Here is a 24385-nt window from a genome sequence, read left to right as displayed (position 1 = left end):
GTGAAACCGTATAATGTTACTAGTTAACGACACCCCAATATATTTAATAAAAAATTTTAAAAAAGAAATTAGATTAATGTATGCCAGGGACTTGGGGAAAGAAGTAATGGGGAGTGACTGCTGATGGGTACAGGGTTTCTTTTTGGAATGGAAAAAATGTTCTAAAAATTGATTAATGGTGATGCTGGCGCAACCCTTGAATTGTGCAACTTAAAAGAGTTAATTTTAAAGTGTATGAATAATTTCTCAATAATTCTGTTACTAAAACTGCCACCTACAGAAAAATATAAGATTTTATATATCTTATATTTTAATATATATATGTATGTACACACACACACACACACACACACACACACATAGGGTGCCCAAAAAATGGATACACGTTTTAAAAAAGGAAAATTGTATTAAAATTGTAATACTCAGTATATACCAATAACAAAAGATGAATACAAGTCATGTGTATACATTTGTTGGCATCCACGGCATATATATATATATATATATATATATATATATATATATATATATGATAAGGAGATAAAAATATACCTAACAAATGCTTGAATTTGGTTAAGTGGGTTCCAAGGCAGAATATTGAAAGTGTTAGCTGGTTCCTTCTAGCTGCATATAGCAAGGTACATCAAGACAGAGATGAAGTAAAGAAAGAACTGGCCAATTTATGAGGAGAATGCCTTGTAGGATGAAAAATAAAAGTTACTCATTTCCAGTCTCTTTAGACAGCAAAAGATTCTCAATGTAAAACATAGCTTGAGGACACAGATGAATTCAAGGGTGTGGTCGTATGACCATTCATTAAAACATCTGAAATAATGACGGTAGACCACCTTTTTTAAACCAGAGGACTTTAATATCATTAATCTCCCCAAAGCCTAATCCCAAAGTAGCAGTAAGTAAATCTAGCCATGTCTATAAAATGATGTGTGTGTTGGCTTTATACAATGAGATGAATAAAATAATCAGTTAATAAGATGGCCACTGCATTTTTAAGGATGTTTCATAGGCAAAGTGTTACCATCCTGGACTAAAGGGGACTGAGATTGTTCAAAATGTACAAAAAGCCCTGGGCATCCTATTTTCTGTAGGCAGAAGCAGGTTAGGAAAGCCAGTCATGTGCCAACATGGGCTATTTCTTCAGATGTAGCCAAGAAGGGTGATGGAAAAAGAAAAACATCTCAGGGGGCAGAAGCAGGACCCCAGAAGGTGAAATAAGAGCTATTTAGAGCACTGCACCAAGAAACCACGCATAAGGATCAGTTCTAATCAAGGAACACTCCCCAAGCCCAAAGCTGGGTTAACTGGCAACATTTACCCAGTGAGATTTCAGAATTGCTTTGGACCAGTTACTATTAGTGTCTTCCATTCTTTCTCTTTTACAATAGGAGTATTTATTGCACTTGTCCTGCTCCTGTGCCATTAAATGTTGGGCCTCAGGGGGCAAGTAACCTGTCTCTGTATTTCATAGGCCTCCAGATCAAGAGGAGCCACATCCAAAGAGCCACATGCAGAACCGATACTGAGTTTGATGCCATGGGTGTATAAGAGTTTGCAGGTCTTAGAAGAGTGTGACTGTGTTCTGCTTGTAGGAGAGATGTGAATAATTGGGACAGGAAGACAGTCTGGGGTAAATTAATGGCACCGATAGCCCCAATTAATAGCATCTCTGTATCCACACTCTTTGCAATGGGAATTGACTGCTTCTCCTTGGATCTAGCTGAACTTGCTATTTGCTTTGACCAATAGAATATGGTGGGAGTAGTGCTATGCTAGTTCTGTGCCTAGGTTTTAAGAACTTTCATACTTCCACTCTTTTTTAGAATCCTGCTTCCATCATGAGAACAAGCCTGATGAGCCTGCCAAAGTATGAGAGACAAATGGCTCAATTGCAAACCCCCTAACCAATGACTATAGGAATTTGTCAACCCCCAGAATCAGAGCCACCTGGCCAACCTGAAACTGATGGTGGATGCATAAGGGAGAACACCCAAGACCAGATGAACCACACAGATGAGCCCAATTTAAATTGCCAGCCTGAAAAATTGTGAGGTAAATACAGTCATCCCTTGGTATCCATGGGGGACTGGTTTCAGGGCCCCCCACCCCCATGGATACCAAATTCTGCAGGTGCTCAAGTCCCTGCATTAGCCCTCTGTATCCATGGATTGTGCATTGAAAACACATATTTTGATCTATGGCTAGTTGAATCCATGGACGTGGACCCCATGGATATGGAGGGCCAACTGTAAATGTTTGTTATTTTAAGCTACAAAGTTTGGGGTGGTTTATTACGCAGCAATAGTTAACTGATACATTAGCTAATATAAACTGAGCACTTACTCAATACTAGGCATTATTGTATGTACTTTTCAGGTATTAGCTCATTTATTCCTTCCACCAACCCTGAAGTAGGTGTTATTACGATCTCTGCTTTACAGAGACTAAAACTCAGTTAAAGAGTGGTGAGATAATTTGCCAAAGTCACCAATTGGTAAGTAGTGGAACCAGGATTCAAACTCAGGCAGTCTGCAACTAGAGTCCAAATTTTTAAGCAGTGTACTATATAATGAGTAACTGCATTGAGCAAGCAACTTGAGAAAAAAACCTTGATTTATTACTTTTGTTTTCCCAATGCCTGACGTCAACTAGGGGCTCAACAAACATTAAATTTTACATTTGTATCAAAATGCATACAAATATTCCTAATTTCTGTGTTACTAAAGAGCCACTACCTGACGAATAAAGTTAAAACATTTTAACATTTACCTGCAAGGTAGCTTAAAATGTAATTTCTCCTACTCTTTCCCCCAGGTATACACTGTCTCTTGGCAATTATCCAAAGTAGTGTACGCTGGTCGTAATGTTCACATATTCAGCAAACATTGATTTAGTACATACCGTATGCTAGCTACTGGTCTTGTTGCTTTTCATGCATTGGGGAAGGCTCAGTTCTCACAGCTCGATAAAATAAATATTTTTATACTCCTTTATAAATGTGCACAAGTGTATTTTTTTTAGTGTATAAGTATAGTTACAGTAACAGAGAGAACCAAAATATCAGTGACTTAAATAATAGTGAAATTAATTTATCTCTTATTCCACATTCCAAATATAAGCTGTCCAAGGAAGGGTGGAAGCCCCGCCAGGTAATAGATGCAGGCAATTTCTGTCTTCTTGGTGTATTATCTTCAACCCACAATTTCTGCTATATGGCTCAAGATAAGTGCATCAGTTCCAGCCATTGGATTCCAGATATCAAGGAGAAAAATAAAGGACAAACAGAAAAACATACTTCTTCTTTTTAAGGACATGACCTCTAGTTTAATCTGCCCATATTCCTTTTTTTCATGTCCCATAAGCCAGAACTTAGTCACATGCCCTCATCTAGCAACAAGGGATACTGGAAATTGTAGTGTTTAGCAGAACAGCCATGTACCTAGCTTTAAAAAAAAAAATAGTAATAATAATGTGTGTGTGTGTGTGTGTGTGTGTGTGTGTGATGTGAAAATGAAAGAATAGGTATTGGGGACTAGCAATCTGTGTCACATGCAGTTCACAGAGCTAGAGGGTGATTGAATTGGGATTTTAATAAATGCTGGCCCGCCTCTAGTCTGTGCTGGGTCTGCTGTGCTGTGGTTCTACCCTCCTCTTTCTTGCTCCCTCTTCAAATTGCTATGCCTCTATTGGAGCACTTACACTGCCTTGTGCTACAGCCATTCATGTGTGTACTTGTCTCAACCACTGGACTTCAGGACTCCCTGAAGTCACAGAGTTATTTCAGTCATCATTTTTGCTGCTAAGCCTTCAATATAATCCTAATAATAACAGTGCGCCAGTCACTGTGCCAGGACTCTGCATTCATTCATCGCACATGAAAAACGTCATTGTTATACTCATTTCAGAGACCAGGAAATGGATCTTTAGAGAGACTAAGTAATTGGTACAAGATCATGTAACTAGAAAGTGCACAAATCGAGATGTGAACCTGGACTGTTGGCCTCCGACCCAGTCTGAACTCCCCTCCATGGTTGGCATAACAACCCTCCCAGGCACCCAGTAAGCCACGCAGTTACGCCACTGAAACTACGCCTTTGGGAATTGTAAATAAGAATTATTTTCTTGGCTTTGTTCACCAAGATTTTCTGGGTTGGCCCCATTGGTCTTCTTCTGTAAATTCACTCCTCTCAAGCCTTCTGCTGAGGTTTCCTCTCTGCTGACCCTATTCTGTGCCCGGGAGACTCTCTCCTATAAAGGCAGGTCTCCTGCAAGTACATTCTCTGGTGTCTACTTGTTCCTCTTGGTCCTCTCTCTCTCAAAGACCTCATGGAGACCTCTCCCTTGGGAGCCCTTCTCTGGGCCAATTCCTCGAGTGTCTTCATCTCAGCGCTCCTCTTTCTCCCAATTTCTCCTGGTATCTATCCACCTGCCTATGTCCTCCTATAACTATGTCCTCAGCCTAAACTTGTCATGTCCAAAATGGAATGTCTTACCTTTGCCCCTCCTCCAACCCCACCTCAAACTAAAATTTAAATAAACTAATCCCTACTTACTTTCCGTTTTACATCAGGGTGCCATTATTTTCTGTATCACCTAAGTTCTAAACTCAGTAGATGCCTCTGACTTATTTTTCTCCTTAGTCCACAGTCCCTTCCATCCCCGTTTCATGGTTCCTTCCTTTCTCACTCTGTTGTTACCCTGTGTCAGACCCTGGCTACTTGCGTGAGGTCACTGACCTCACACAGGCTTCTCTGCCCCCAAATCCAGCCTCGCAGTGTACAACCAGTGTGTGTTGGGACATGGGACTTCTCTGCCTGCAGCTTTCTGTCTCCCTCATGGGTTCCCAGAGCCCTACATCCTGACTCCCTGTGCTCCACCCACCTCCTTCCCTGACCTCTGCACAGCAGGGGCTATGCACAGGCTCACTCGGAGATGGCTAGGGTTGGGCACATGTGCCTTGTAGGACCTCAAGGGGGACCATGGCTGTGACCTTCCCCGATCTAGCTACCAGTGCCACAGATCATTTGATGGACACTTGGTGGAGGTAAGCCTCTCACCCACCCCATCTATGAACCCAGCACACCCAGAAGCAATGCCCTGAGGTCTCCCATCTGCCATGGGTTGGATCAGCAGGCAGTGGGAATGAGAGGACTGGCTGACTTCCTCCTCCCAGCCAGAGCAAAGCGCATTGGTTCAGGGACTGTCGGGAGGGAGAACCTGGCAGCTGGAGGATGGACCCTCGCCGAGTTGTCAGATGGGGTCCCTAGGCATCCATCGAGCATTGTACTTTCCCTGGGAGTATCCTGTGCCTGAAGAACCACGATACAAAACAGCAAACAAAAAACCCATGATAGGTGGAGAGAGAGAAACCATAGGAAAAAAAATAGCTTTCTATTTTAGGAAATTAATAGAACTTTTTCCCCGGCTTTTTTAACAAGGGGCCTCGCATTTTCATTTTCCATTAGGCCCTGCATGTTATCCCTAAAACACTCCTTCACCCAGTACCTCCTTCTCATTTCCTGGGTAACCTAGCAAAATGTAAAGCTGCGTGTGCTTTAGCCCAGTGTGTAAGTTGGTCCCTGTTCCGGGCATCTAAGCATCCCCAATGTCCTCTCTCCCTAGCTTTCCTTCCTCCTGCTCGTCTACCTTTGCACATGCTGAGCTCCTGCTGGAAAGGCTGGCCCATGTCCTGGCCCCATCTGATTCCCCCTACCTGAATCCTGCTTGTTCTCCTGGACCTAGGCAGACATACCTTGGGAAGACAACAAGACTTCCCAGGGGACCAGCTCTGTCCTCTGAATTCCTACATTTTCCCCACACATTTGACTATTTTATTGCCTTATGTTTTTAGTTATCTGTGATACATTTGTTTCTTTTCATTCTGAGGAGATTTTCAACTCCTTGAGGGAAGTGCCTGGGTCTTACAGATCTTTGAATTCCATAAATTCCAAGTGAGTGCTTGCACACAACACACAGTGAATTGTTAGACAATGTGCAAAGGCATGAATGAGAGGCGATCCAGGCAGGACAGCAGCATCTGCAGGAGCAGGAATGTGGGAGTGAGTATAAGGGAGAAAAGGATGGAGCAGGGAAGGAGGTGACTCCTTGATAGGAGCTGAGGGTCCTGGTGGAGAAGTGGCAGCATTGGGGGGAAAAAAAAAGAAATCACATTTCACCGGATTTAACAACCATGTCAGAAAGGTTCTTGAATCCCCAGCACACATTTGCATTCCCACTCCAGTTTCCCCAGGTGCTGTTTCCATGCCTTGATCTCCCTAATTGTATCTCACTGCTCATGTGAGATGTGATTTGCAAATCCAGCCCAGGGCTTCAGAGCCCAGGTCCTGGTGACAGCCTGTTCTGACTCAGACTCCAGGCTGCGTGAGAGACTGGCCTCCCCCACCAGCCCCACCGCAGGACGTGTCTCTTGGAAAGGTCATTTCTGCCACTAATTTAAAATAATATTGGGGGTAAAATGTTTAGTTTTCTCTTTGTGATTCTAGTCAGAAGAGACGATCTGAGCTCAGGGTGCAAGAAAGGGCAGAGGATCTGTAATTTTCCTGAGAACGGTCCTTGGCCACAGCTCTTGTCTCATTTGTATGATGCATGACTCCACAATGTTACGAAACACCATGCTGGCTTACAAGGCTAATTTATGGAAATTATACACATGCATGGATTGGGTTCTTTTTTATATTACAAAATGGCTCGACAGTTTGAATTTTTGTTGGCTTTTTAGTCTCTGAGGGGTGAGTGAGCCCAGAAACTTCCAAACGCTCCTGTATATCAGAATCTTGCTAAATTTTGGTGGTCTGTGAATCCAAAGACAGCAAAGCCTTTGAAAATGCCTCCTGCATTCTGCTTTGCATTGCATTTCAAAGTTTCTTTCTGACGATTTTATTTTTGTGAGACCTTCAGAATACTCTTTGTAAGTTGCCTATTTTGTTCACCTTGCTTGATATTTCACTAACATCTCAACAGACATTACTTTCAGCCCAAAGTACCCTGAACTCATACATCAATGCAATCCTTAATAAAAGGACATTAAAATCAGCCTTCAGGGTCTATTTACACTGTAGAAACACATTAACACTGTAAAAACATTTAATTGGAAGGATTTTCTTTTTTCCAAAAATATGTGTAGTCATCTAATCCTAAATACATTCAACCACCAAATCCAAGGTTATCTTTACAGTGAAACAAATAGTTCTGGATTTGCTCAGCTTTGATGATAAAGTCCATTGTTTTTCTAGGTACAGTATAAACTACTAAGGATTTGTCTGTTCAGAAATAAGGATGATGCAGTGGGTTTGTCTCCATTTAACATGTTAGTAATTGTTATTTGATATAATGTTTAAATAGGTCCTAGATACATACTCCCTTTATTCCAAGAAAGTAGTCTATCATCAGTTTTTTTCCCTAAATGAAGTTTACTAAATAAGAAAAATACAATTTTTGCCTCTATAATTAATCCTTTTTTAAATCCTAGAGACCATAAAAACCAAAGAAAAACTGTTTCTTAAAGTCACATATTACTCTCTCATCTTCTTAAAAACGTCAATTAATGTCTTTCTGAAATCTCCCTGTAATTAAGGTGTGAAATATCTTACTTTGTATTCATTCATTCATACACAGACTTTTCCCTAAGAATTCTCATTTCTCCACTCCAATCTTGGCTATGCAAGCAAGCCTGCTATTTATTTCTGGTACAGATCGATGTCTCTCAGCTTAATCCTCAAATGATTATATTCAAACACCTAAAAAGCACAAATGTAGCAGCCTAACGATTTAACTCAAATTCTAAATCACTAGTTATTCATGTTAATGGTGATAATGAGTTTTTAAAGCATATATTATCATTATTTAACATGCCAGGAAAGGAGTTTAATGCTTCCTTTCCTCACTAAATTTCAAAAATAGCTGGGCTGAAAATCACACCAAACCCTTTTGGTTGACCTGTGGGTATGGCAGGGCAGCTCTCCTCCCTCTTCATGCCTTTTTACCTCCTTTCTTCTTCAATGTTCTCTTCTCTAGAGAGTAAACAAAACAGAGGCTCAAATGAGCTGCATCTTTTCCATTTTTTCCATATTTTGTCCACGCACTTAGACAGGTGTACTTGGCAACATAATAAACATGATGACCATTTTCTGAGAAGAGAGCTTGTGATGACATGGGTATTCTCCCCGCCTTCTTTACACACACACACACACACACACACACACACACACACACACCACACACACATCCAGGCACTGTTACTGCTCCCTGGTCTCACGTCCTTGCGTAACTGCCCAAGTTGTGTATGCTGGGAAAACTGGGGATATCTGTGGGTTTCATTCAAACAGTGAAAGACCAAAAGTCAGGACTTCCTACTTGGCTTTGTGCTTCTCCCCCCAAAAATGCAAATGTCAGCACTGTCACCAGGCTCTGTACCCTCCCCACTACTCTCTCCTACTTACCTGATTCAGGTCACAGGCAAAGAAGCCATCAGAACGGAGGAGAAGAGCCACAAGCACTAGGAGATGGGCTCAGATCAGTGGTGGACGGACATGTGCAGAGGACTCGAGTTAAGATTCCAAAAGGACTCCATACCCTAATGTCACTTCCCCCTTTCCCTCTCCTGCTTCCAGTCAGGGTCCTCATATGCTGGCCTGGTAGAGCTAAACTTCTGATTTTCTTTAAACTCTCTTACTTAAGCCTTCCTTTTCCTGCCATCTACCTCCATCTACTGTTTCAGGAATCTCTCACTTCCTTCCCAGAATAAAGCCCAGAATATGCTATTGATGTCCACACTGCAGATCCACTCCAATTCATATCCTCTTCTAAATTGTTGGTCTGCAGCACAGTCACTCTCCCAGTGACTATGGAAAGAATCTCTTTGCCAAATGTGTCATCATCTTCTAGTTGTAGACAATAGTAGTGGAAGGCTATTTGGTATATAGGTGTTAGAGTCATGTAGCTGTGGTGCCTTTTATCTCAGTTACCTGGCCACATGGATGTCCCCTTCCATCTGACTCTAGCCCAACATTGAAGCAAGTCAAAAGGATAATCTTCCTAATACCAATTCCTCTATCAAATGCTACCTAGATTAATGGCAAACATGCAGGTGTTGGCCACAGCGGGCTTTCTTTTTTACTTCAGTTTTCATCTAAAACATATTACCTAGCTGAACAACATAACTGAAATTTATGCTCATCCAGAATTAGCTGCCTTGCCGCCTGCCTGAACACCAATGACTCCATGGGAAGTTCTCTCCTTTAACGTTACAAGGTCTTTGGGATGTTCCTTTCGCTACTTCTGATGTCTTTCCAAAAAGCATTCCCTCAGCACCATACTAGAGGCCAGACTTGGTATTCAACGGCACAAAGACTTCTCTTTTCTTCCTGCCAACTTGAAGCATCTCTATAGCTGCAAAGGACAAGAATATTCAGTAACTGCCAAGACTAAATGAATCAATCCCCAAAAACTACAGTAAAAATTATGTAGGAAATAATAGGCCAAGAACACCCAGTGCAAACCAATGGTCACTTTAAATACAAATTTCATGGCCTCTATGTTCTAAAAGAAACAAATAAATAAGAAGAGATTTTAGCCCCAAAGAAATTAGTTTGGAATTCAGAAAGAAAGTGATAAATAAGTAAGGATTTTAACAAAAATTGGTATTTTTATCCATAGCATAAGTCTTGCATTTCATCAAACTTCTCCTTAGAAGGTGATAAAATGCTCCATTGTGAATGCAGTGGACACTTGATGAATTATTGTTTTGGCTTGTTTGCAAGAAAGTAATAAAGTTGCCTTTTATTGGCTGTTATCTAGATTGTTATCATTACCCATGACATTGCATGAACCTGTATTATCTCTAATTTTGTGTTTGCAGACTAATAGTCACAAGAAAATCTTCTCCTTTGCACTTAGTGATCACTTTCTTTTCAGTCTCCCCTTTGTAAGGATATTAGCTCTGAGGGAAAAGGAATAGAGAAACTCATGGAAGACTGACAAAGGCAAGGGATAGCACTTGGCAGATAGAGGCATGATGAGGCCCTGTAAATTTATGAAAACAAATTTGTTGAGATATCTTAAGCACCATTATCATTCAAAATTTGCCCCAGTATAATGCCATTATAGTCATAAAGGAATTCCAAAATGTTCAACAGTTTAGTAGGCATTCCCCTTCCTCTGGTCACCAGCACTGTAGGGCGGCCATGCTGCAGAAGCTGAACTGTTGGATCTGACTGATGTGTGATGGTTGGGCTGTCATATGGAGAGAGGGGTTAGGCCAAAGTAGCTCAATTGGTTCCCATTAAGACACTAACATCAATTATGAGACAAACAATTTAGTGTCCTAATATGCACCTTGGAGTCCCAAGGCCAGCCACTCCGGAGTCTTATCTCACTGCCTCACTGCTACTGCTCAGGAGCTATCATTCACAGAACCAGCTGGGGGCTGGTGATGGCAACAATGAGAGAAAATAACTATTAATGCATTTCAAGAATTCCAGTCCCTTGCAAGATTAGAACATGAAGCAAAAAAAATGAGAAAGCTCCTTATCTGTCAGAAAAAAACATCTTGATCGAGAAGAAACTAGCTTCACACCAAGTTAAGGCAAAGAACAACCAGGGCTGGTGACGGTGCTGAGCAAGGAAGGAAACGGGAAAACATGTGGGCAAACCCTACAAGCATGTAAAGAATGATCTGGGAGCTCCAGGACATTCTAGGTCAAAGAGCAGTACTCCTCCCATCCCCGGTCTTCCCTCTGTCTGTTGGGAGCTTCTTTCTTTAAAACAAAACGAAACCAAAAAAGAGCTCATTTACTTAAAACTTTTGAACATCTACTATGAAACTGAGATACCAATAGTGAAAATGGTCCACCTACAAACAAGACCCCTACCCCTTCAAAATCCTGGAAGATGCAAGGGAGTGAGTGGTAAGAGCCTAGAGATTGATACTAGCACAAGGTGAGGCGGCGTTGAAATATACCCTGGGGTGGGGGTGGGAGTATCCCAGGAATCCGAGATTTGTTCAAGTTCTCACAGTTACCAGCAGAACCTGAGTCTTCTGACGTCCTGCGTTACGTGGCGCTGCCTCTCCACACTCAAATTTCAAAGGAATCATGATGCTGATAGAATTAGGTAACTCATCACCCAATTCTTCATTTCTCAGTAAGACCAGGAAGGGAACTACGAAGTCAGGCGTGTGTGACAAGATAGCGCAGTTCAGAGGAGACCAAGGGTGGACACGGGTCTGCACAGATATGTATCAGATACGTGACTTCTGAGCAGAGGTGCGCAGACAGGGCTGAGAATCATAGGCAGGTATGCAGTAGATGACCACAAAGGTCAACAAAGAGGACAAGACAAACTTGTTCAGAAGTAGTGCTGAAAAATGGACTGTTCACTCACCCCAGGTTACAGGCTGTTCATCGCCCCAGTTTTATGGGATTGCTGCTGTGTAGAAACACAACAGACTGTCCCAGAGAGAGGCAATGCTTCACAGGCCCTGATAAATGCTGCTCACAGCAAATACTGGGTATAGGCTTATATAAATGAGGATTTGAAGATTCTAATAGACTTCATCTGAATAACCAATTAAACTAGCTTGAATTATTGAGAAGAATGTATGTATACGAGTTTATTAGTTGGGCCTCTAGATACAAATAACAAAACTAATTAGGGCTACTTTTCATCTAACAAAGGGGTGGGGAGAAGGAAATGTATTGTCTGTATACAAGCCATCCTACCAAAGCAGGTCAGGAAAGACATAGGCTTCAGCAGGGGACTGGGAATTGCCAGAACTCTCCACTTGCCATGCCTTCTCTGCTGTGCAGACTGCTTCATTCTTGTCACTGTGCATTCTGACTGCCTCGGCCTGACTCTCCACACTGGGCAGGAAGCAGCTACTCCAAAGTTCGCAAATCCACAGGTCACAGCACAGCCTTAGCAGATTCTGCTTGGTAGGTCCTCAGTCGTAATTGCAAATACCTATAAAAGAGAATGTGCTCATTCCAGCTAGATTCCAGAGTCCATCCCTAGATTGAGTGGCTATATCCAGGGAAAGTGGTGCAGTAGAGTGAGATGGGAGCTGGGGCCTGAGCAAATGGTTCCCAGAAAAGAAAGGTGATGATAGGGCTCAGAGGTATCTACCACATATTCACTTATGGAATTTAAGGCTGGGGACCTTGGAGAACTTCCAGGCCAAGCCAATCATTTTGAAAAGAAAGAATCTGAGGCTCCAAGAAATGAAATGTTTGCCCAAATTTATAAAACATAAATTGCAGAGCCAGAATTAGTCGAAGTGTCCTGTTCCATCATTCATTCTTTGAACTCATGTTGACTTACAGCCTGTCAGCTTACAGCATGTCAGGTCCTTAGCCAGGAACTGGAAATAAGACTTGCCAACCAGACAGGATCTCCACCTTCCTGGGGTGTACAGACATCTTGGGGAAAGATCACACAAATAAATAAAATTATAATATTGCTCAGTGCTAACAAAGCAAGACAATGACAATTCCTATTTTGTTGTTTGGTGTCATTGGCCAGGTCAGGAAGAGTAGGTCCCAGCATTGGCAGTCAGAGGACGAGTTGCATCTAAAATAGACATTCACAAGATGGTGACATAGGAGGCTCCTGACTTTTCTCTCCTCCCACAGATATACCAAATATACAGCTGTGCATGGAACAATTCCCTCTGACAGAAATCCAGAACTAGTCGAGTGACTCCTACACATTAGACAACAGGGAAAATATCCACATCAAAATGGGTAAGCAAAGCTGAGACCTACTCTTCCCATTAAACCACACCCTGGGTATAATGACATGCAATCAGGAGGAAACCCTCAACTCCCTGCTTCTTCCTGGATCACACATACAGCACCCCGACTTTTAAGGTCATCAAACAAGGGATAGGCCCACAAATCACTTAGCTCTGACAACCAACAGGGCTTGTATCCACAAGTCCCACAGGATTATAGCAAACACAGAAACAGTTGTTAAATGGACTTGTGAGCTGAGCACTCCTCAAGGATATACCCCCAGGCTGAGCCCAGAGGGAATAGGCAAAAATGCTTATCTCCCAATTTCTCCCTAGAAGACATTTGACTATATACTTTTTTAGCTGCTGCCTAAGGGGGCCAGCTTTTAATCAGCCTGCATTTAGGTACTGACTGGGATCCTCCCAGGAGCCCCAAACACCTAGTGGGTGTTTCCTCTGCATTCTCCCTCTGACTTGCTCCAATAGTAAAACCAAGTCTCCAGCTTCTCCCTAGAAGGAGTTTGTCCACACATCTACCACCCCAAATGTTGTGGCTGCCACCCAGGAGATGAGCCGACGAATCACTTAGCTATGATATACAATGGGGCTCAACATTCACAGGACCGTATTAAACTAAACAGCAGTTTTCAAAAGAGTGCACAAACATTTCTTACAGCCATCCCCCCCGGAGCTCAAGCAAGTATCAAACAGTAATAAAGAAAACAACCCCATTTACAGTTGCATGAAAAGAATAAAATACCTAGGAATAAATTTAACCAAGGAGATGAAAGATCTGTACACTGAAAACTATAAAACATTGTTGAAAGAAATTGAGGAAGACACAAATAAATAGAAAGATATTCCAAGTTCATGGATCAGAAGAACTAATATTCTTAAAATGTCCATACTACTCAAAACAATCTACAGATTCAATGCAATCCCTATCAAAATTCCAACAGTATTTTTCACAGAAATAGAGAAAATAATCCTAAAATTTGTATGAAACTACAAAAGACCCTGAATAGCCAAAGCAATCTTAAGGAAGAACAAAGCTGGAGGTATCACACTTCCTGATTTCAAACTAAGCTATAGTAACTATAGTAATCAAAATAGTATGGTATTGGCATTTAAAAGAAAACAAAAAAATCAACAACAAAAAACAGACATATAGACCAATGGAACAGAATAGAGAGTTCAAAAACAAACCAATACATATGTGGTCATATAACTTTTGGCAAGGGCACCAAGAATACAGTGGGAAAAGGATAATCTCTTCAATAAATGGTGTTGAGAAAACTGAGTGTCAATATACAAAAGAGTGAAACTGGACCTCTATATTATATCGTACACAAAAATCAACTCAAAATGGATTAAAGACTTGATCATAAGACCTGAAATGATAAAACTCCTAGAAGAAAACATAGCAGATAAGCTCCTTGACACTAGTCATGGCAATGGATTTGACACAAAAAGACAACAAAAGCAAAAATTAAAAATGGGACTACATCAAACTAAAAAACTTCAACACGGCAAAGAAAATCACTAGCAAAATGAAAAGGCAATCTACAGAATGGGAGAAAATATTTGCAATTTATATATCTGATAAAGGGTTAATATCCAAAATATATAAAGAACTTATACAACTCAATAGGAAAAAAAATCAAACAATCTGATTTAAAAATAGACAATGAATGTTCATAAACATTTTTCCAAAGAAGACATATAGATGGCCAACAGGCACATGAAAAGGTGCTCAACATCATTAATCATCAGCGAAATGCAAATCAAAATCACAATGAGATCACCTCACACCTGTTAAAATGGCTGTTATCAAAAAGACAAGAGATAAGTGTTGATGAGATGTGGAGAAAAGGGAATCGTTGTGCACTGTTGGTGGGAATGTAAACTGGTACAGCCACTATGGAAAACAGTGTGGAGTTTCCTCAAAAAATTAAAAATATATCTACCATACAATCCAACAATTCTACTTCTGGATATACATCCAAATAAAATGAAATCGTCTCAAAAAGATATCTATGCTCCAGTCTGTTCACTGCAGCATTATTCACAGTAGCCAAAGTATAGAAACAACCTAAGTGTCTGTCAATGGATGAATGGATAAAGAAGATGTGTTATATGTACACAATGGAATGTTATTCAGCCTTTAAAAGAAGGAAACCCCACCATTTGTGAAAATACAAGTGAACCTGGAGATCATTATGCTAAGTACGTGAGACAGAGAAAGACAAATACTGCATGGTATCACTTATATGTGGAGTCTAAAAAAAATGTCTTATTCATGGAAACGTCTTATTCATAGAAAGTAGAATAGCCGGTGCCGTGCTCTGGAGTAGGGGAAATAGGGAGAGGTTGGTTAAAGGATACAAACTTTCAGTTTTAAGATGAATGAGGTCTGAGGAGCTATGTATAGCATGGTGACTATAGTTGATAATGCATTTCATTATGTAATTGAAATTTGTTAAGGAAGTAGAACTTAAGGGTTCTCACACCAAAAAATAGAAAAGAAAGTAAATATGTGAGGTGATGAATGTGGTAATTAACTCAATTGTTTGAATTCTTGTACATATGAAATCATCATGTTGTACACTTTAAATATATTATAATTTTGTCAATTATACCTCAATAAAGCTGAATGAATGAATAAATAACCTTGGCACTTTATAATTTTGTCAATCAATATTGCTTATATAGACAACATACTCCATTTTAGAATCCTGAGAAGTGGTTTAAAAGCACCCATAACTGTGGTCCCATCCTCAAATTATGTGACTGTTCACCAGCAAACAGCATTTTCTAAATAGATTTTTATTCTTTTTAATTGGCATTGACTGAACATTTGGAAACAATGGGACTATTTTGTCAACTCAAGATATAGTCTTTTTCAAAGATTCTTTTTTTTTTTTTTTTTTAATTAAATTTATTGCGGTGACAATTGTCAGTAAAATTACATAGATTTCAGGTGCACAATTCTGCATCACATCATCTATAAATCCCATTGTGTGTTCTTCACCCAGATTCAGTTCTCCTTCCATCACCATATATTCAATCCCCCCCACCCTCATCTCCCACCCCCCACCCCCCACCCCCGTTACCCTCTGGCAACCACCAAACTATTCTTATAGTACAACCATCCTAAATATGTTTTTCAGAAATTTGTGAGTCTTCAACTCAGAAAGATGCTGTCATCAAAAAGGTGAAGGCCTATGAAAAACTAAAGTGACTTTGGTTTTACTAAGGCCCTCAGATGGAATAATTGTATCATCACGTCTTCACTTCGTTTGTATGTATGGAATTGTATTTTGGAGTTTTTTTCTTTTCTTTTCTTTTCTTTTTTCTTTTTGACTAAAACCAAGTCAATTTCAAAGTATCTAGCTGCCTTTCTTCTTAAGCAGTACTCTTGATTTCTGTAAGTCATGTTCTCTCCTAGTATCACGCGGCTGGTTCCTTCTTTAAACAAGTGCCATTCTTTTTTTTTTCTTTCATAAAACACAAACTGAGTTGAAAAGGAAAAGAAAGAAAAAAAGAAAAAAACCTCCAAAATAGCATCTTTCTATTTTTGCAGTTTTATATGATTATAACATGCTAGAAATGTCACTATAATTATAGCAACAAATTATTTCAACAATCCTCACAAGTGATGCTATTTATAGTCATCTGGAAAAGCATAGAGAGGATGAATACACTGGCAGAAAACCTGCTGGTGGCTGAGCTCCGGCCTCAGGCTGGGACCACCTGGCATCAGGTGATTAGATGTGTCCTATGAAAACAATAGGTCCCGTGAGTCTTCGGTCAAACACAGAACTCGAGAAATGGATAAAATAAAACAGGATATTTAAATGGTTACAGTTTGGCATTGACTCCACATTCCTTGTGTGTTAGGTACTAGTTAAAAAATTACAAACTCTGTTTAACTCTCTTTCAAGATTTAAAACTGATTGCTCTATCAGAGAGACCTGAGGTTTAGAATAGGTGAATAACAAGAGAGAAATGTTTCGGTCAGGGGGGAACAAAGGAGATCCACGGATCCTTTCTCTGTGGTCATTAACAGACTATTAAAGCTGGAAAAATACCAAAGGTTATTACGTGCCATGCTTACTTTCTTCATTCATCTTGAGGAGGGAAAGAGTTACCTGGACCTGCTTGTTTGTTACTGGTTTTTCCCTTTTGATTTTTAGTCTCTTTCATTTTATTGTTTTTATATACTTTTGCTTAACAAACCTGTAAATTCAGGGATGAAATAAATTTCACAGTGGCTCTTTAACCTCCACTGTTAGGATGTATTTGAAGAAACTTCAATTTAGCTCAGAGATTGAGTTTAGAGAGGAGGGAAAATCATGTAACCAAAAGTAATTCCTCAGTAAATCAGAATTTGCTCCAAATTATGTGGTTTTTTGCATATTGATTAATGCTGCTCTCTCACTGAGTCACAAAATGGAGTTGAAAGTGTTGTCATTTAGGAGGTGATCAATAAATAGCTTCCTATCTCTTCCCCAAAACCTGACCATCCCTCTCTGGGACATCTCCCAAGGAAGTGAAAGCACCAACTACAGTAGCTGATAATGGCAACCCTATGTTTGCCTTTATTTTAGCTAACAAAAAAGATGTCTCTAATTTTTCTAACTTCATTGTGAATGTCTGCCTTTGTGTTACTAAGTGTTCACCTCCTACATTTTAGACTCAATCAGAGATTGCTTTTTTCCTATCTGCATTTCTCTGGTGTGCATTATTACCTCAAGTTTGCGAGGGAGGGTAAATTTGTCATTAGTTGGCTGTCATTGTTTTGTGGAAGCATACATATATACAGAGTGAAGCTCAATGCTGGGCACAAAGTTGAACTTCAATGATTATTGTACAGCACCCAGAAAGCGATCTGGTTACATACATTATGGGTAAATGATAAATGCAGAAAGATACCTCCAAGGCAGAGGACAAAGATTTCCAGAATTAACTGTTGGTTGCTTCATTTGATCCAACTGAATGAAGAACCAACCTAGGGAGGAAAAATAATAACAATAAAACCCAAACCCAATAACATGTGTGTAGCAGGGACTGCAGCCGCAGCTCCATTTGGAATGAATAAACATGTGTTAATCATTAGAGTTTGAAACTGATCCCAGAGTATGTTGCATTATAGCTACAGACGTGAAAAATGAATCTTCGCACAGACAATAGCTATAAATGCTTAGATGGTGACAAAGCCACCCCTCATAGTGTGGAGCTCAGGATGGGCTGAGGAAGGAGGGTGACAGCATGATGTCATGGGTCACATTTAAGGAAGATGGAGATGAATTTCCTTCAGAAGCAGCAGGATGTTGCCTGGCACACAACCTACTGGCTTTGTACGAGGACTCCAGATGGATGCTGAGAATAAGATACTAAACACAGCAACACCATGCTAGTTGGACAGCTACCTGACAGCATTGGAAGAAGCCTACAGAAAGGGTCCCTTCATTAAGCTAATAATACACCAGCTTATGTGGGTAACTGAAGCCAAGGGCTGGGGATAATTTTACAAAAAGGAAAAAATTTAGCTGCCATGGTAACCTGGACAACGACAGATCTTCTGGATGTGACAAGATTCTGGTCTGAATTACACAAAGTCACCATAAGCTCGGAAAGCAAAGTGGATTTAATTAGTTGGTTAAGTCTACAGCGCAGGAAGAATGGCAACATTTGTCCTTTATTCTCTTTCCAAATTAACAACGTGTCACTACTATGAGTGTTCCTAGAAAAGGAGAATTTTTAGCTAAGCACATGCTTGCAAATGATGCTTCAGATGGGAAATCCCCAAATTTCAATTCCCTCAAAACTACAGATCTACATTGGCTGTGATGACTGGAAGGCTGCATGGAGATCGGGCTTCCTTACAGGTTATTTCCGAACATGAAGGCTTCAATGTCCCTCCCCACAGCCATAGAGACCAAAATTACCCCTTTGTAATTGTAAGTCTATTAGGATAACTTTAGCACAGAAACCTTCTTCATCTTATTAATAAAAACATATTTGGTAAGTACATGCGGCACTGTATTGAATACTAAATAAAACAACTTTCAACAGAGCAGATTCCCATGAACTCAGATTTTACTATCCAAAATAACATCCGTGTTATCATAGCCAGATCGGTGGAAGAATATTAAAGGGCACTGAACATTTTCCTAGTGGGAGAATGTAGAGGGCTGTTGCTCATGTGTTTTGCCTTTCTATAATCCTCATTTCTACTATGATGTCTTGACTGTTTCATAGACTATTACCATTACACTATTAATGACCATTATTACTATTAGTAGCAATTACTGTTATGATTACATTTGTCTTTAAAATGTTTCTTCTTTGGTTTTCCTAACCCCCACCTTAGACTATTCTTTGTCCCACTCATAACTCCTCTTTACTGAGTCCTCTTTCTCTCTCTCTCTCTAATGTTAGTGTAGGCTCCTCTTTCTCCAATTTACCCCTTGATATTTATGTTTCCCAGAGTCTCCCCACATATCTAAAATTGAATTCTCCCTTTTTCCTTTATTTCCCTAGCTTTATATCACCTTATCATCATTCTTCTGGGTTTTCCAAACTTGGAGCTTCAGAATTGGTTATCTTTATATCTCATATCTAATTAGTCACCAAGCCCTGCTGATTCTTTCCTCAGATTTTCCCTTAACCCTACTCACACATTTTATACTTGGCAATAGCAAACAAACTATAGCTGTGTAAACAGACCTCAGTTTCTCAGGTCTGCGTGCCTCACGTATGTGCTTTATTCAAATACCATTAGGTAATTAGCAATAGGAAGTCAAAATAGTTCTCAATAAAGGTATAAATATTTTCTAATTTGTATATTATATTATTTTCAGCTGTACGAAACAACATGATTAGATATTTACACCCCTCACAAAGTGATACTCCCCCTAAGTCTGCTACCCCGCTGACACTGTACATGGCTATTACAACACCATTTGACTATATTCCCTATGCTATGCTTTACATATTGATTGTAAAGATTCAGAAAAACCTCATGGAATTTGAGGTAGGAAGCAAAGTCCAACTCACAGGCCTGGAACGTGTGGAACTGAAGCAGCATTTTTCTTTACCCAAGAGGTACTTCAGTCCCTTAGTTTGCTTGAAGGCCAAATTGTTAATTCTTCACCATGCAAATGACCAAATGAGTACCAGATATCAAGACCTACCAGTTCCACTTTCTATCACCACCTGGCAACATCCCTGGGCTTCTTAGTTCAAATTTCAAGGGAAAGAGTAGATTGGAGTAACTTACCTGTTTAACCAAGACAATACAAATGTTTGGTTGCTGGATCAGTGGTAGGTGGCCTTTGTGTCACATCCCAGGTACGCACCCCTTAGACAATCAGTGTAGCTCAGGTTATGGGAGGGGTAAACACTGCTGCTGTTCTGAGAAATGTGAGTGGAGCAAGGTCTTTAGAATGGGCCATGGGGAGGATAGGCAATGAAACAATTCTTGTCAAAAGTGCTGTTTCCTAGAACATGCTTTCCCCACCCATTCACTCAGAACACTCCTCCTACTCACTCTTTGAAACCCAGAAAAAGTTACTCTTTTGTTCCCCATTTCACTCATTTTGCTCCGAGCCCCAAGCAGAAACAATCACAGCCTGCTCTGTGCTGTTACTCTTTCCTGAGCTCATATGTATAACTGCACATAAATCACTAACCTGTAACTATTTATTTGTGTGATTGGGTGCCCTACTGGATTCAGCATCTCTTAGAGATAAGTTTTAGGTTTTATCTGAGTATTCCCATCACTGAACACAATGTCTGGTAGTAAGTGCTCAACAAATTGTTTGTTGACTGCATTGCTCTTAATATGCTAATTGTTTAATTAATATTTATGAATGCTGTCTCCCAAGTCTGCCCTTGCTTTAGGGAATTAATTGAATGTAATTGAAAGGACAGAAGTTACAGTTAGAATCAGTAAATTAGAAGCATTCATAAAAATATGGATGAATCTTTAAAATTTAGCCCTTAGTGAAGAAAACTAAGGAAGAGAAGATATATAATTAATACCGTTTACATGAGTTAAAAATATATGCACACAAAATAATATTCATGTTTCAAGAGCACATACAAAAAGCAAATTCACATCAAACACTGAAATTTTTGACTATGGAAAGAGTGATGGAAAGAGGGTACAGGGATTTTTAAAAGGGATAAAAATAAATAACTAAAATAAGAAAGAGTGTGCCTTGCACAGATGATAGTGTGCCTTGATCTGGGGGGAATGGTTAACTCAAACATCTGCTTTGACTTCAAAATAAAGAATAATAAATGGAACGAACTTTAGCATTATAAAGGTTTAGGGTTCCTATCCCAGCTCTTATTTGTTGGTGAATTGATACTGGGAAAGTTACTTAAAACTCTTACACCTTAGTTTCCCCATTTATTAAATTGGAATATTATTATCAACTTCATGGGGTTGGTTGGCTTACAATTAAATTATAGAATGTATATACAACACATGTCACATACTAACTCAAGAATGTTCATATAAATGGATTCCTACACAGTCTCCCTGCCTGCAGTTGCCTGTGGGTTCTTCCAGTTCAAATTTACCCACTACCAAACCTGTATTTCAAAGACATTGTGCCCTTGTTCAAAACCTTTCTATTATTTCCTGCTTTCTATATTACCTATTTTCCAACTTATTGGAAATTGGGTGGATGGTGCTGCTAAAGTAGAGCTGTTAGAAATGATGTTTTAAATCTTTACTGTGAGTTTAATACAGTGGGGGGTGAGGTGGCTGAGGAAGATAGCATTAGAGGACAGGGAAGGAAGGACTGATCCTGAGTTAGACCATGGAGTTGACCACTGGAATACCTACCACTCTTCTATAATATGAGGACTGGCCTCCGCTGTCACCTCAGCTGTCACCTGGTGATCCACTAGTCAATGCTTAGCAACTCAAGGCCACTCCTACCAACTTCCTTTCATAAACCTTAAGCTCTAAATAACTGATTTTGTTATCATCCTCCCTGTACAAACTTTGACATTTCCCAGATCTATGACTTTACTGAAGATATTCCACACTTGGAAAATCTTGTCCTTTGTCCCCTATTTCAATGTAATCCATTCTTCAAGGACCAGCTAAAACCCCAACTTCTGTAAAAAAAAACTTCCTTAGATCACGTCAATGATCTGAGTAATGAGTAATGGTCACAATTATTTGGCATTAGATACTACTATACTACCTTCTCATAAGTTTAGGTCCTCTACTCAATCTGAATTATACCTATATGGAGAGTATGGATTTTTATTTTTATCTTTTATTGTTCCTAGACAGTGATTTACGTATAGTAAACCTTCAAAACATATTGTTTAATGAAGAAGCTGCTTCAGTAGTTTCAAATGATGTCATTTTCAGGTGAGTTCATTGAGAGGGTGGGCAGAGAAAGTAACAATCATATCTATGCATCGATTAATAAATCTTTTTTTTTGTTTTTTTTAATTTTGAGTTTCCCTGTCTGTCTCTTTTCTAATCCACAGTGACTTATGGGGATATTATCTTGTTTTAAGTCACTACCACAGTTTTGTAAAATGAAAGTATTTGGTTAGAACTCTCTTCAGGTAAAATTTTACATGGAAACCCAATCAATAACACAGGGGGGGAAATATATAGATATTTTACATAATTAAAGTTAGGGAGGGTCTGGGATGCCCATATTCTTGTCTTTTGCTCCATTCACTGGTCTCCTGAAAGCTGAATTTGAAATCTCTCGTATGAAACCATCCCAAAGGCCCTCAGACACCTATTAGTTGCAGAATTCATGAATGTAGGAAACAACACTCTTTTGCTACTTTTTTATCTCCTTTCCATCACGCTGACTTTCAGGGTGGTACAAATTACTTAGTAGGCTATTCAAAGTAGTAGGAGCCTTCCCAAGGTTCCAGGAAAATCAGATGAAATAATATAGGTCAAAGTATCTGTAAATAATAAATCTTAGCCATAAAGGTATGGTGGTATTATTCATACCAAGGTGGTGATTATTGTTGTTTTTACTATTCTTATTACTACTTTGCAACACTATTTATGTAGACATGGTTACATTAGTTTTACTTAAAGATAAAGAAATGGGGACTCAAAAGAAGTTAAATGAGTAGTACCTCAAATGAGCAAATCACAAATAACAGAACAGTGGTCCTAATTGCAGGCCTTTTTTACAATACCTTGTTGCCTCAAGCTGAATTAAGAAAGGGTACCTGAAAGAAAAGCTGACTTTTGAGACATATGTTTTAAAATATACAACTTATAATGTCCTCCATAATGCCAGCCCTGACTAACATCTCTGAAGAGCTGGCAGTCAACCTTGTTTGATCCTCAGAAGTACCCTGAGACATGGGCAGTGTTGGGGGTGACAAAGTAAAAGTCTTTTATGAACTTGGACTGCAATATACGATGTCAGAGAGGAGCAAAGACAGACCAAGGGAATTCACCAGTAGACCGGGACAACTGGTTCTGGTATGAATTGACTATTCCTGCACTATTTCTCTGCTTCATCTTTGTTCTCTTCCACTCTTGGCGATGGATTGACACGTTTCTATGCTTGGTTTCTAGGCATTTCCAAGCTCATCCTAATAAACTTGATCTTTGCTTCCTAAAGACCTCAGGCTAATACCTCTCATAGGATAGATAAGCCCCACACACATTCATGTGCTTACTCACTGTTTCCTGGTTTCAAACTTGTGTACTTGTTTTTGACTCTGTCAGCTCAGGGCCCATCAGTCATGACAGGTGGGACACTGATGCTGCCTACTGAGATGAAGTGACTTGCCCAAGATCATGCAGACAGTAGCAGATTCAGTGTCAGGACCCCAAACCCAGCTGTCTCTCCACTGTACAGTTTTTGGATGAAGCATTAAAAACTGGCCTGCGTATTACTATATTGCCATCTGATGCCATTAGTGACATATGGGCTGTGTAAAGTGCAGTGTTTTCCTCCTCAGGAAGCCATTTGATTCTCATCTAATCAAACACTGGAAATATGTTTCATGTACTCATAAACAATCAGATGGTGATGGAAATGCAGCATGTTTCGTTTTAAGACATCTCTATATGAGGAGTGAAAGGGAGCAGGTATTAATATATATTCATTTGTTTGGCTCATCGGTTTCTTTTTTTTTTTTTACAACTTCTTTTTTAGATAATTAATCAGGCCCAATGAATGACCTTTCTTTCCTCTCCTACTTTCTTCTCTTTTCATAGATTTTTCTGAGATCCCAAAGACATCTGCTCAGAGAAGTGAACCTCAGAGACACAGAGGCTGTGCTTTGGGAAATAGCTTCAGTGCATGACCTCTCATAGGGTTCCACGTAATTCAGTGACTTTACTTCCAGAAAGCGCTGGCACAGGAATGCAAACCCAGGACAGAGAGTCCAACCTCTCCTTACTACCTCCTCTCTACCATTTCCAGAAAAGCTGGGATTTCCATCTAAGGCTTCCTTTTTGGCCTTTAGATTTCAAAACAGGCGTGTTTTCAATATAATTCACAAAAGCCAATTACAGTTGGGAAATTCTTAGTAAAAACTAAATAACTACGCTTTAGTTTAACACAATTTGAACCTGAGGTCATTAGGTGATTTCTA

Source organism: Rhinolophus sinicus, chromosome 1, assembly GCF_057876585.1.
Source record: "Rhinolophus sinicus isolate RSI-liver-muscle chromosome 1, RSI-T2T, whole genome shotgun sequence".
Classification (NCBI taxonomy): domain Eukaryota; kingdom Metazoa; phylum Chordata; class Mammalia; order Chiroptera; family Rhinolophidae; genus Rhinolophus; species Rhinolophus sinicus.
This window is presented reverse-complemented; position numbering follows the sequence as displayed.